Genomic DNA, 14619 nt, shown 5'->3' on the forward strand with positions numbered 1-14619 from the left:
GACCATAAGTTCACTCTGGCCCACAATAAAAGCTTCAATTGCAACGGTAATTCAACAAAGTAGACCCATACTATATCCCCATATGAATATACTATTGCATGAAATTCCCCAAAGCTTCTTGTAGAACACTATTTTCCTCACCTTTTCTTGGTCATTGGGTATAATGTGTAAAATATTTCTGCTATGTAGTCAGTCCAACATTATGTTTTCTTCTCAGAGTCCTATGGCAGACTTTATTTTATGATTCTGCTTCCATTGTACAAGCCTAGCCAGCTTCATAGCCATCTACTTTATTGATATAGTGACTTTCAGGTAGGGTAAAGAAGGTTGCTTCCACTTCAGGCTTAAGGCACTGAAACTAATACATTTTAAATTTTATCATGTTTCCTTGTGCTGTGTTTCGGTCTCCAACATATCTATTAAAAAACTATAAGAAAACCAATACAAACAAACAAAAACTTCAACAAAAACATTCTTCTAGGTTAATTGCTTTGGGTCTAATTGATGGTAGATCTTCACTTTTGATGTGGAAATGAGCTTGTTCCCTACACTGGTGTAATGACTGATATGCATGAACGCTTTGTTTGTAAAGGACTGCACAAAGCTGCAAAACTACAGCATGTAAAAGAAAAATCATTTTAAGAGTAAAGGACTGTAATGTGTTAGCAGGGTGCAATTTAGTGTTCAATATACAAACCCCCCAAGAAAGACTGATAGCAGGGACACACAGAAGCACCTAGAAAATAACTCTGATATTCGAGATTTTTTCGAGATTTTTCCCTTTCTTCCATTTGTAGCATTTTTTAATCACTCTTTTTATCATGTTTGAAAAAAACAGGACATTCATATGATTTTAAGTTAGAGTTTAGCCATTTCTTCAAAAAAAGAACTTGCATGTGCTATTTTTAGGAAATGATTATGATGATAGCATAGTAGATGTTCAGATTTGTTGTCACCAGTGCCACATTCACATAAATAGGACTTGCAGAAAAGCACGAGCAATCCCATTCCCATTTCAATTACAGACATTTCTGAAAAACTAAGAAGCTGCATTTTTCTTGTAAACATATTCACAAATGGTGAATGTATACTAAATGCACAAGACACCTTTTCCTGGACTGTAAAGAGAATATGCCAGATAAAAGAATTATATTTGTTTTATTTCAAGTGAAATAGTTCTTGCTTGGCGCCGAGAAGCTTTATGTTTCCCAATCTTAAACAGTGCCAGGAATGTGTGTGACAGAAGTAGTCCTTGTAATAAGAGATCAACTATAAGCTCAAGTTCACAGCCTGTAGGGCCTGTAAGTGTTCCTAAAAGCAAGCTTATAGGATCCCTGAATATGATATCAATCAGTTATCAATTTCCCTTTATTTGTTTTATATTTATAATATTTTTTTATTATTTGGGTTGAATTTGAAAAGTATTTTTATAAAATGGATTTAAAACATTATTTACGGCAAAAGCTAGAATTGCTATTTTTCTGTTTTGTGTGTTCCCCCATTTCTCCCTTTAGAAATTATCTGAAAGTTAGTTAGTACAGTATAAGTTGCCCCTAATGGTGCAATTGAAACATACAACGTATCCCGCATAAAACAAATGGCACAATTTCTACGGCGTGAAAATATAAATTAATGTTATGATAAAACTGAAAAGAAAACCCTCAGCCCTAAAGCTCCAAAATGTTTGGTCCCAAAGGGGGCAAAGGGAACTTGTCATGAGGATTTAGGCTCACAAACCAATACCAACCTGTTATTAAGGACAGTAACAGGTTTACAATGATGGCCTCCCTACAGGAGATTAAGTATTACACAGAGAATGCATACTGATGACCTTTAAGGAATCAAAGATGTGGAGAAAAGTCATCTTCTGGCCTGATTGATATCCCATAAGCCAGGTTTATTATCACATGTTAACTGCAGGGGAGCTGCTGATACAAGTAACTATGACTCTTCTAAGACCCTGAGACTCCTTGCAGGTCATTGGTATTAAGCCTTCAAAGATCTCTTTTTGTTTGAACATCATAGTTCAAGGTAATTAAAAAATGCAACTACATATATTGTCACAACGTCATATATGTTCAAATTACATTGTGACACAGTTGTATGTTGTATATTTTCCAATTTTGAGGACTTAGTGTCATAAGTGAGGGAATAACAAAATGCAACACAAATCACCCAACTAATAGTCATCATATGCCAAAAACACTTATGAAGACCTCCTTGCAACCCAAAATAGGGAAGTCATAAACTGAGGTGAGGGATAAAAGAGAGATGACCCTCTCTAAATTATTAACTCATATAAGGGCCGCTCCTAAAATCTCCATAAGACCGAATTTTCTCGAACATATGCCTGCTTGGCCATAGCCGGGTGGGCATATGTTGGGTGCCATGGAGAGAAGGAGGGGTGGCCCCTCTCCTCTCCATAGAAATGCACGGTGTACGGGCTATACACACGGGGAAAGATGGACATGTCCTATCTTTTTCCATGTGCAGAGCAGTGTTGCACCATATCGTTCAGTGCAGCCATTGCCGTCTAGGCGAGACATATGTACAGTTGCAAGCTTGTGGCCGTACATAGCTTCCCCTATACGGTCATGTGAATGCGGCCTAACTGCTGGATAACCTTTCTCATATGGAGGACAAAGTAATACAGTTGACTCTTTTTTTAGGAATTTGAAAGATCACGGGAACATGGAAAGGAGTGCACTTTTTGTCTGTTCTGGGATCCATTCATTACAAATAGCACTGAATACTTGGATGTGCTCCCCACAGATAGTAAGTCTTTTTTTATGTAATGCTGAATCTCCTAGAATAGAGAAGGAGATTTGTGAACCTAAAAACTTGCGTCAGGTTTCCTTTCAATGGTAATTGTTATTATATGATTGGTTTGTTACGCAACAAGCATAGCTATAAAGCTAAATGCATAAAGTAATTTTGGAAAACTCGATTTTTTTCACTATGCATCTGTTCTGCTTTCATAGACATCATCATTGGAAGTATGAGTAAATGTCACTCATTGACTTATGTCTATACAAATGCATGGTATTGGTAATATACACTCTTGGCTGCACTGCTAGGTAGCTCTGGGTAAAACTGATATAAAGAACACTTTCAAATCAACAAATGCTAGATCAAGTAAGTGTTCAATGTCCCTGCAGCACTTTAGAAGGAAAAATGAAGCAGTGTACAATTCCCAATTGAATCAAAAACCTATTTAATGAGTGATCATTTATCATTGCTGACTTTGTATCAGATGAGGGCCATGGTGCTATCTATCACTTGCTATCTTACAATAGGGCATAAAAAAATAGCAAAAAAGAACACAATGATAGCTTACAGTATGCTTCAATATATAGAAAAAAAAAACATTTCTGTAGTTTAAATTTAATTTATCATTTATATACGGTAACTGTTTAATTAAAAATAAGTATCCAGTATGGAAAATATTGGATGTGGTATCATGAGTCATTTTCTTGCAGTGGTCTGCATGATATTATTCATTATTCCCTTAAGAAATAATGAACTGAAATATTGTACATACAGAAATACAAAAGTGCATGGAAAGAAAAGGGTGGGAAAGACTGTGTTTAGATCTCAGTTCCTATTTCTTTTCCCACATCAGCTCGGCTATCTAGCACAGGCACAGTTTTATGTAGATGCAGATTGCAGGGGTTTGTTCACACTGAGGTGCAGATAGTTGAGCAGATGTGAAATGCCTCAAAACACTTTATTGCCTATTTCAATATATTTTGCTTTATAAAAGATTTGCTTTTTATACCAAAATCTAACTGTTTTACAGTATTTTGAAAAATTCTCTGAACTTGATGTTTACCCAATATAACAATACTGTGGTTTTATTTTAGAAAAGCCCTTATTAATATAGAAACTTTTTTTTTTGAATTCTCAGTATTATTGTCTTGGTAAAAAAAAGTATCACTATAAGGAATTTGTATCCGGCATGTAGTTCCGGACAGCAAGTATTCCAGTGATGGGGAACCAGCTAATATTATTTTTTCCATGTTCAATATGTGAATGACTTTAAAGGGAACCTGTCACCACATTTTTCACAAATACAGCTAGTGGCAGGTTCCTATAGAGCCCTAGTAACTATCTAACACCCTGTTTAAGCTAAAAGCAGATCCCCATAAAATCAAAGTTATAATCTTGCCTGGTATCTTTGGAGCAAGTCAAGGGTGCGTGGCCTGTCATGTGACCAGGGAGACATCATCACAGTTCCTTAAACTATTTAACATTACCAAACTGTACCCCATGTACATATCTGACCACATAAAGCAATCACAGCATTTCATGTGATACAATATGCTGTGATTTCATGAGTTATATGCTTGTTGTACAGTTTTCTAATGCTACAAAAGCTATAGGACCTGCGTTGATGTCACCCTGGTCACATGACATTACAGCTGCATACAGAGATAGGATGGAGAGGAGATGCCGGATTCAGCCCGAGGAGGCCACGTCCACCTCGACTTGCTGTAGCCATACTTAGATACCAGGTAAAACTATAAAGTTGAAAATATAGGAATCTCAGGTGGTACAATTTTTATCTAAAAGAAAGGTGTCAGTTAGTTACGAGGGCTCTATGGGAACCTGTCACTACCTGTATTTGTGAGAAATGTGGTGACGGGTTCCCTTTAAACTTTACCGTCAAAATCAAGCATGATAAACCAGGGCACTTACTAATAGATCCAGGCACAGTAGTTAATTTCTTATATTTGTCATCCATATAAAATAAACTTTCAAAATTTTACTAATGAGTCTGAGGGACTCTGGTGGGTGTTTCCAGAGCCAACCACTGATGTCTTTTCACTGGTTGTTACAATGAACAGAGCTCATTGTAACACCAAGTGAAAAGACATCACTGAGGGGAACAAGCCATTTTCAAGGGTCACTGTAAACATAAACAGTAGGTCCAACTAGGTATTACTGACAAAACTTGTGCTTGTATTTAATAGTATGCATAGATATCTTCCCGATTCCACCACACACACTTTTATGGGTGCACTGCACTAATTTTCAGCCTTCCAGCACAAATGTGCAATTCCTTTGACCACAAATGACAGTCATCAGTGGGTGAGTGCTACTCAGACGCTGATGACAATAGAACATGTCTGGAAAGACAGACGAATCATGCATGAGGTTGTGGAATCCACGGCCATGGCTTGAGCCCGTAGAAGTAAAGGGGGAATACTCCCCCCCATTTTATGTTCATGGGCACGAGCCCTAAGTTGGCTTGTTATCTAAAGCTCCCCAGTGGTCCCAATCAGTTTTGGCACCTAATATGCTTATTAGTCTCTATACCTACCTGACAGTCTAATTAGCATATTAGGTTGAAACTAATGTCACTTCTCTGGAATAAAAGAGGCACCTATTAATGGATATAAAGCATCAGAGTTGGCAAGATGTCACTTAAACATCCATAAATGTGCCTATGATTGAATAAGAGACAAGAGTGGTGGAAAGGGTCTAGGAGTTGAGTCCCTCTCTCTCCTATTTCTACATATGAAAGTGAGAGCTTCTTATTCTCAGTTGTAACTTGATCCAAATAGATTTCCAGGAAGGGGAGAGAACAGAAAGCATCTCAAGCTGGAACAATCTTTAGTGAGCTCAGGATAGCGGCATTATGTATGTATGTATGTATGCAGTACTTTGGTACCATTCACATATACCATATGTGATACATGCATGTATTATGATCAATTGAATTTTTACGTCTAGTCCTGGCTCTGTAAATGTGAATCCATTTTAATATGTGTGAAATTGCATTTTAAGGTGGAGGGGGCTACATTGAACCTTGCCCTAGGTCCAGAAGAGCATAGCAATAACTATGATAAGAGGGGGCTCAGCTCATCTTTGCTTTCCTACAAGCACTTTTAAGCACTAAATGAATGCCAGACCCTCTGCTGTAAAATAAGGGATTTGGTATAAACGAAATCCATCAGTGAAGCTCTCTTTTTGATTTTAGAGTCATCTTTTAATGCACCAATTTTTACACTTGTTTATTTAGACCAGTTTACTTTTCTTTTTTTATTCCTATATGTTGACACATGTTTTCAATATTTTATCTTACAGTAGGTAAATTGCACATAGAGTATGCAGACACAGCATGCCATCGCTCTGGTTGACGGCAGCGGTCACAATAACATGTCATCCCCATAGATAAAGATGAAAGTCACGCTCCAGCATGATGCAATTTGTTACATGTGACTTCAATTTTTTTCTCCTACTGAAATGCTGCAAAGAATAAGAAAACCAGGTTCCTAGAATCACTGCAAGAACATGGCCTGGAAATGTAATATATTGCCCTGAGACATAATATACAATGGATGAATTATGTAAGGAACATAGTCTCCTTCACAGTTCTGTTTTCACACATCTCTAGTCAGGCAAGTGGCAAACTGAGCATTTCCATTGTCTGCAGTTCATTGTGAGGAAGAACATATGTACACCTTATGAATAAATGATTATACTACAGGATGGAAGAAAGAGGAATGGAAGAGAGAGCAGAGGAATACACTGGGGGGAGATAAGTGTTAACAATGATTAGTATTGAGCAGTGAACAGAGGCCCCTCTGTAGTATGACGCCGCCTCCTAGCATGACATACTGCTCTATACTATCCGCTGCTGCAAACCAGCCTGTACTGTATATTGAAATAGCCACATATAAATAACACTGAAAAGCAATAAACGCATGACTGCGAGCTTACGTAAGACATGTTTACATTGCTGGAGCTATGCAATATACAACATGCAGCATTACATAGATACCTTCCTTCAGCGGGCAGCAATAATACTATATGGTGTGTGTCACCCGTGCATACAGCACAACACAATGGAAAATGTGATACTAATGTGAAGTCATTAGAAGAAATGACCACAAATGAACTGCAAACAACAAGAGACTGGGAGAATTCACCATGAAAATACTGCCAAGGAAGATTTAGGACTCCAGGGACCAGATTGGGTTTCACATACAGCCAAGACTACAACAACCACAATGCATTGCAAGCTGAAAGATTGTCTGAATGGCCATGATGCAATGCACAGATTATAGTGCAATAATGTCCCTATAAATGACAGCTCCCACTCCCTCCCATTCATGGATCACACTCCTCTCTCCCGGCTTCTCTCCCTCCCTAGTATTACTCACATGCACCTCTTCCCCTCCTCTTTCTGTCTCTTTCTCTCTCTCCCCACACATCCTTTCCCCCCCTGTCTAGGTCTGTCACTTCCTCTGTCTGTTTCAGCTCCACATGCCCTTTTTCCTCTGTCATCCGAGCGGAAATTATAGAGACAGAAAAGAAGAAAAATGACTTTCATAGATGGCAATAATCATGAAACGCTCTCTCTGGACAACTTATTACATTTATGTCCAGCACATAAAAGAGTAGTTGACTTCTGTGTATAGATATAATAGCCACAGTAATACAATGTAAGATGTAGTGCACAAGCAAGACATTGCCATTGCCCATATTCATCCTTTATGGGGGAGTAGCCAGCACATGCATGTAATATCAAGCCATATATAAATGAAACTATGTTTTCTGTCTGCAAACACAATGTAATAAATGTAACCTTGTGCTATAAACTCCTGTTTCTACCCCCTCCCCAATTGTTCGGAGGCTGCACACATACACAGTGCTATGTGTGTGTCAGGTTGTAGTCAGTGTTAGCTCAGGGTTGTCTAGCAGGACACATGCAGCATGTCCCAGGCACACACTTCTAGGGGGCTCATTCCATACAGATACAGGATCTCATACAGAAGACACGTGAATGTGTGTGATCACTGTCACCTACCTCTGTGATCATCTGCTTTGCTCTATGGTCTGTGTCTCCTCTGTGCTTTCTCTCTCCACTCCCCCAATCCCTTCTTTCTCTCAAACAGCTGCAGGCTGCTGCTGCTGCTTCACCCTGTCAGTTTCCTCCCATCAGCATCTCCTCCTCTGACCTCTCTCTTCCTCCACCCCCCTTCCACTTCCTCACTCCCTTCCTCCCATCCTCCCTCTGAAGGGTGTCACAGTGAATAGGGAGCCATGAACCTCTCCTTCCTCACGCTGTCTGACACTTCATTGATTTGTACTGTCCCTTTTATAAGAATTAGAAGCTGGAGATCACCCAGCGGTATACACACTATATATGTGTGTACCGTATACCACTTAAATAGCCGTAAACCTGCTTTAGCCAAATAGCCATCTCTATCTGCACAATGCCAGCTGCAGGACAAAGGCCATGAATATAAAGTGGTGTGCAAAGAAAACAAAGTCATTTGCTTCTCACAGATGTGACAGACTGTTCTCCTTGCTTTTGTTAACTTTAAATCTGACAATAAATTGTGACAAAACAAACAGTCCTCACAGGTAAATAAATACAATTGGGAATGCAGCTCTATGTCAGTGTTAGGCCTTCTTGTTTAGAAACAGTAATTGTTTTTTTAATTTATTAGAACCGGCAACTTTAAGGGTAAGTTATCCTGGCCAAGACTGCATGCAGTGGCCACATGCTATAGATAGCCGTGCCTTTCTCAGCTCTGTTCCTTGCAAAATACTTAGGTAAAGCATACAGTTTAGCCACTCCCCAATCTCATAAATAGCCCCTGACTAATAAAATAGTCAGCACTCATGATACTACTACTACAACACTGCTGCTATTCCCCCCAAAAAACTTATTGACATATACTTATGCATATTCTCCAGTTGGAAAAGCAATTCCGCATCAATAACTTGGATAAAATTCAAATACACCACGCATATGTATCTACAAGTGCTTCTCCAAAAATTAGAATCAGCAAAAAGTTATTTTGTTTTTTCAGTAATTCAATTCAAAAAGTGAATCTCATATACTATATAGAGTCATTACAAACATAGTGAACTTTTTCAGGTGTTTATTTATGCTAATGTTGTTGATTATGGCTTAGAGCCAAGGAAAACCACAAAGTCATTATCTTAGGATAAATAGAAAATTATATAAGACCAACTGTATACCATTTTTTGAACAAAGAAATGTTGGGCAAATTAATGTAGAGTTTGTATGTACATTATGTACAGCAAATGCACTCAATACTTGGTTGGGGCTGCTTTTTATGAATGGGGTATGGCATGGAGGCGATCAGCTGATGACACTGCAGAGGTGTTATGGAACAATACACCATAGATTCTCTATGAGGTTAAGGTCACATGAGTTTGCTGGCCAATCATGCACAGTAATACTGTGGTTTATTAAACCGGATATTGGTACTTTTGTCAAAGTGTTGCCAAGTCCTGCTGGAAAATGAAAATTTTATTTCCAAAACACTTGTTGGGAAGCATGAAATGCTCTAAATTTCCTACTAGATGTTGCGCTGACTTTGGTCTTGATAGAACACAGTGGACCTTCACCAGCAGATGACATGGCTTCCCAAACCATCACTGATTGTGAAAATGTCACACTAGACCTCAAGCAGTTTGGATTGTGCCTCTCCACTCTTCTTTCAGACTCTGGGACCTTGATTCCCAAATGAAATGCCAAATTTACTTTAATCTAAAAACGTTACCTCAGACCACTGAACAACAATTCTTTTTATCCTTGGGCTATGTAAGCCGCTTTTGGCTTTGTCTATTGTTAAAGAGTGGCTTGACACATGTAATGCGTCACTTGTAGCCCATGTCCTGGATACATCTGTGTGTGGTGGTTGCTTGTGCACCTTTTTCTATGACACTTTTTCCTTCCACTCAACTTAACATTAATATGCATTAATTTATACAGCATTCTGTGATACAGCCAGCCTCTTTAGCAATGATATTTTGTGGCTTATCCTACTTGTGAAGTTTGTTAATGACAGCCTTCTGGACAGTCTTTCCCATGATTGTATTGCCTAGTGAACCAGACTATGGAACCTTCTAAATAATCAGGAATCTTTTGCAGGATTTTGGGTTAATTATTCAAATTAACCCAAAAAAAACCTTTTTGCTGATATTCTAATTTATTGAGGAGTTTTTTTTTTTATCTATCTATTGGAGATAATGTGTTTTTCCCCAGGCCTATCCACCTATCTCCCTTCCTTTATGTAATTGTTATGGAACACCTGGCCAATGCTATTAGAAACAATCTGAACATTCATGGCGTTCAAGTAGGTCAGCGCCAATACAAGATGGTGTTATTTGCGGACGACCTACTCCATATCTCTCAACCAAGGATTTCACTCCCATCACCTACTTAGAATTCAAGGCCTATAGTCAGCTAAGCAATTTTAAAATCAATACCGGCAAGACCGAAGCTTTGAATGTCTCCCTCCTAGAAGAGGACATTCGGCTTGTTAAGGAACATTTTCCATTTTGCTGGCGCTCCACATCAATTAAATACTTAGGAATCCAAGTTCCTGTGGACCTCTCAAAAATTCACCCCCTCAATTACTTGCCACTCTTAGAATGCACCCTACAGGATTTGACCACATACAACAGGAAACAATTGACCTGGCTCGGTAAAATTAACGTGTTAAAAATGGACATTTGACACTTGAACAATATGCATGATATTCCATTTTAACACCATTTAATTCCATATTTTTTCCCACTTCTTGCCCTGACTCAATGCTCTAATTGTCTCAAACTGTTTACTTCTTAAAGTTAACTTATACTGATACTTGATTAGATTGGGGACAGGGACTGATTTAGCAAGCTCTGTGTAGCGGTGCGGAATCTGTAGGCGCTATATAAATAAAGGAATTATTATTTCTTGTTATGCATACACATGTCAGGTGCAGCACTGAGGTGCTTGACTTATAAGGAGTCCCCTTTGAAATGATGAATTAATTCTCAATATGAATGAGACATATACATCTTTCCAAAAATTGGCTATTTTAGAGCAACCAATATCATATGGAGGAAGTTGCCCCCCAATACACCACACCTTCTACAGGACAAGGCTCCACTTATTTTTATCTTTATCCGATCTGAAGTAGTCATTTAAATTCTATAAATAATGTTATATTTAATAATTCTGTGATTCCAATTACGCATATTTTTACAAGTGTAAAAAAACTCTATACATGCATGTGAAATTTGCATGAATCTCAAAAAATCTGCTGTATTTAAATCATAAATGAACTGCATATAAAATAGAGATCTTATGTAACCATCTCTCATAAGCTGTGACACAAGCCTTAGGGCTCATTCATGCAGCAAATTAGCGGCTGCATATATACGTCCCCATAGACGGCAATGGCAGCCCGGCGGCGGTACAGTGCCACACATGCCACAGCATGCTCTACCTTTCTGCGAGTGTGTGGCCGTGCATCGCTTTTTCCTATGGAGGGAGGAGGGGCCACCTCCTCCTCACCTGCAGCCCATGACGGTATGTCCACATGGCGGGCATACCGCGTGTGTATGTACCCTTACACCTCGATTAAACTGGTGTCGGGAATGGTTAGAAGCTCTGGAAGATAGTGATTTCCCCAAAGTGGAGTGTCCTTTAAAAATCCTTTTTATGTTCAAAAACTGCTTCATCATAAACAATCATCTATGAAGGAGGTTACAAATTCTTGGAGCAAGTCTCCAAACAAATATCCTCCTCCAAAATCTCTAAAATCATTTTACTGGAACCAACTAGTGTAAACAGTGCTCTATTTTCCTGACATTTGATCAGGCTACTGACCTGTGATCCATTAACCTTAAAAATGGAGCCCTACCTCACCTTCCTTAATCTAACTGTATATGCATCTCTAAAAATGGAATCAGGACTAGCTTGACTAGCTGAAAAAATAAACAGCAACTGAGGGAGCAAAATCATTTTGACCACAGAAATTCTATTTTCTTCTCTATTTTAATGGTAATTTGCACCAGCAACAGATCTAATATCTAACAATCCTCCGTTTTGCATGACACCCAGATCATTGAGTGTCCAACATTCGGTCCCTGAATGAATCATCTTATTAGAAAAACAGAGTATGGGGCCAGAAGCAGATGGCTCCTTACTAGTGGCCCAGCTGCGCAATTGCAGCTCATCTCCAATTCAAATCAATGAGAGCTCTATTAACACACAACATTCACAGCAGATTATAGAGCCTTCTACAGAGCCCTGTATACTGTGTTGTAGTCTGTAAGACCTGGGTGTCAGACCCCCATTGATTTTAAACAAATGACTTATGGTATGACTGTGTTTTTACAGGGCAAGTCTGCTGATGTTTTACCTTCAATTATATGACATTATTTTCTCCTCTTCTGCACTCCTTTTCATGACTTTTTGTCGGCCATTGGTGGATATGTGCCTATTTTTACAAAGTTTGTTGCAAGTGTGCTTGATTTGTGGTGAATGTGTTGTGCTTAATTTACCTTAGGAGAACATCCAGATGTTGATGTTGAAAAATGTCACAAGTTTTTGCATAGGGAGAAAAATAGAACAGCAAGATTAGATGCCATATTTATCACCCTCTAAGATAAATCAAACAACTCAAACCTCCTTCAGTAAAAAAAATTTCAAGTAGATAAATGACCCTGCATGTGTTTTTCGTGGTAATCTTAGTGAAAAGTGCAGTGAAGAACCACTTTAAAAATAAATTATGCTGTTAATTCCATGGTCCTTGCTGGTATTTGTCTATAGAACTACTACAATGATGTGCTGTGCCACCATAGTTCCTGGCCCCATTAAGCATACAGGCGGACCCCTACTTAAGAACACCTGACTTACAAACGACCCCTAGTTACAAACGGACCTCTGGATTTTGGTAATTTTCTGTACTTTAGTCCTAGGCTACAATAATCAGCTGTAACAGTTATCACAGGTGCCTGTAATTAAGAGTTATTGTTTATCCTGGTTCTTATGACAATCTAACATTTTTAAAATCCAATTGTCAAAGAGACCAAAAAATTTTGACTGGGGTTACAATAATAATGTATACAGTTCCGACTTACATACAAACTCAACTTAATAACAAACTGAAAGAACCTATCTTGTATGTAACCCGGGGACTGCCTGTATATATACAACAGATAGAAATGAGCAAATTTATTCATTGATCTGTAGATTTGGTACAAATCTGCTGATTTTCTGGTACTAAGTCGAATGGGATGGGCAGAGAAATGGTTGATGAGGTTTAATGTAGATAAATGTAAAGTTATGCACTTGGGCCATGGAAACAAAAAGTATAATTATGTTCTAAACGGTCAATTACTTAGTAAAACTGAAGCTGAAAAGGACTTGGGCGTATTGGTGGATGGTAAACTTAATTTTAGTGACCAGAGCCAGGCGGCTGCTGCTAAAGCAAATAAAATAATGGGATGTATCAAGAGAGGAATAGATTCTCATGATAAAGACATAGTTCTGCCCTTATACAAATCCCTGGTCAGACCACACATGGAATATTGTGTACAGTTTTGGGCACCAGTATATAAAAAGGATATAGTAGAGCTGGAACGGGTGCAGAGGAGAGCAACCAGGATTATTAGGGGAATGGGGGGACTAGAATACAAAGACAGATTACAAAATTTGGGATTATTCAGTTTAGAAAAAAGACGACTGAGGGGAGACCTCATTACAATGTACAAATACCTGAACGGACAGTACAAGGATCTCTCCAAAGATCTTTTTATACCTAGGCCTGTGACCAGGACAAGGGGGCATCCTCTACGCCTAGAGGAGAGGCGATTCTACCATCACCATAGACAAAGGTTCTTTACTGTAAGAGCAGTGAGACTATGGAACTCTCTGCCGCAGGAGGTTGTTATGGCCGACTCTATGTACATGTTCAAGAGAGGCCTGGATGACTTTCTGGAGAGAAAAAATATCACGGGTTATGGGGATAAAACATTTATTTAATTCTTGAAGGTTGGACTTGATGGACTTGCGTCTCCTTCCAGCCTTATATACTATGACTATGATACTATGAATATGAATTATTTTGAATTGCTCTAACTGTCCTTGAAATTGGTAAAAAAATTTCTAATAATTAATAATAAAAATTCCTTTATTTATATAGCGCGCAGATTGTGCAGCGCTACACAGAGCTTGGTGCTCACAATCTAATCACCCTGTTTTGGAGTGTGGGAGGAAACCAGAGGACCAGGAGGAAACCCATGCAAACATGGAGAGAACATACCAACTCTTTGCAGATGTTGACCTGGATGGGACTTGAACCCTGGACCCCAACGCTGCAAGGCTGTAGTGCCTTTTATAAAAAGTTCCTATATCATTTTGTTATTTTCCTCCAAATTTGCTAACCCTCATACTATTTGTTAGATATTATAATATAAATAAATAAAATAAGTGTATTTTACCTGTAAAAACTGAAAGGTACATGAAAAACCTGAAAATGTGTCTACAACTTATTAAGTTGATTAATTGAAAGCAAGAAAATAAATGGCTTTTGCAAATGTTCTCCCCTGATAATTCCACTGCCATGCTCCAAGTCTTCCATGGGAAAGTTTGGTTTTCATTGGTGATTTCCTTTTTAACTAGTATTGTCATTGTCCAATTGACCTACAAGTATGTTTTGGACTGCAGTGCCTAGAGGGAGTACAAATTAAATCAATGACTAAGTGCTCAAAAACAATGACCCCATTTTTTTTAGTCCAACATCTGATTTAAAGTACAAGAGTTGTAATGAGTAATTGTTGCTCACAGATTTAGTT

At 38.5% G+C, this 14619-nt stretch overlaps 1 protein-coding gene across 5 annotated transcripts in view; it reads right to left on the reverse strand.

The window, feature by feature from the left end:
• SIPA1 (signal-induced proliferation-associated 1) overlaps positions 1 to 14619 on the reverse strand; it is a 137608-nt gene that overhangs the window by 45413 nt on the left and 77576 nt on the right. For 2 of the 5 annotated variants that reach the window (XM_072117837.1, XM_072117843.1), the window contains exon 1: positions 7817 to 7960. The exons of 2 other annotated variants lie outside the window; for them this stretch is intronic. The gene's annotated coding sequence lies outside the window, so the exon portion shown is untranslated. Of the gene's footprint in view, positions 1 to 7169; positions 7189 to 7816; positions 7961 to 14619 lie in introns of those variants that run through there. One more of the 5 variants, XM_072117842.1, reaches the window with a different exon arrangement.

Source organism: Engystomops pustulosus, chromosome 7 (genome assembly GCF_040894005.1).
Source record: "Engystomops pustulosus chromosome 7, aEngPut4.maternal, whole genome shotgun sequence".
NCBI classification, from domain to species: domain Eukaryota; kingdom Metazoa; phylum Chordata; class Amphibia; order Anura; family Leptodactylidae; genus Engystomops; species Engystomops pustulosus.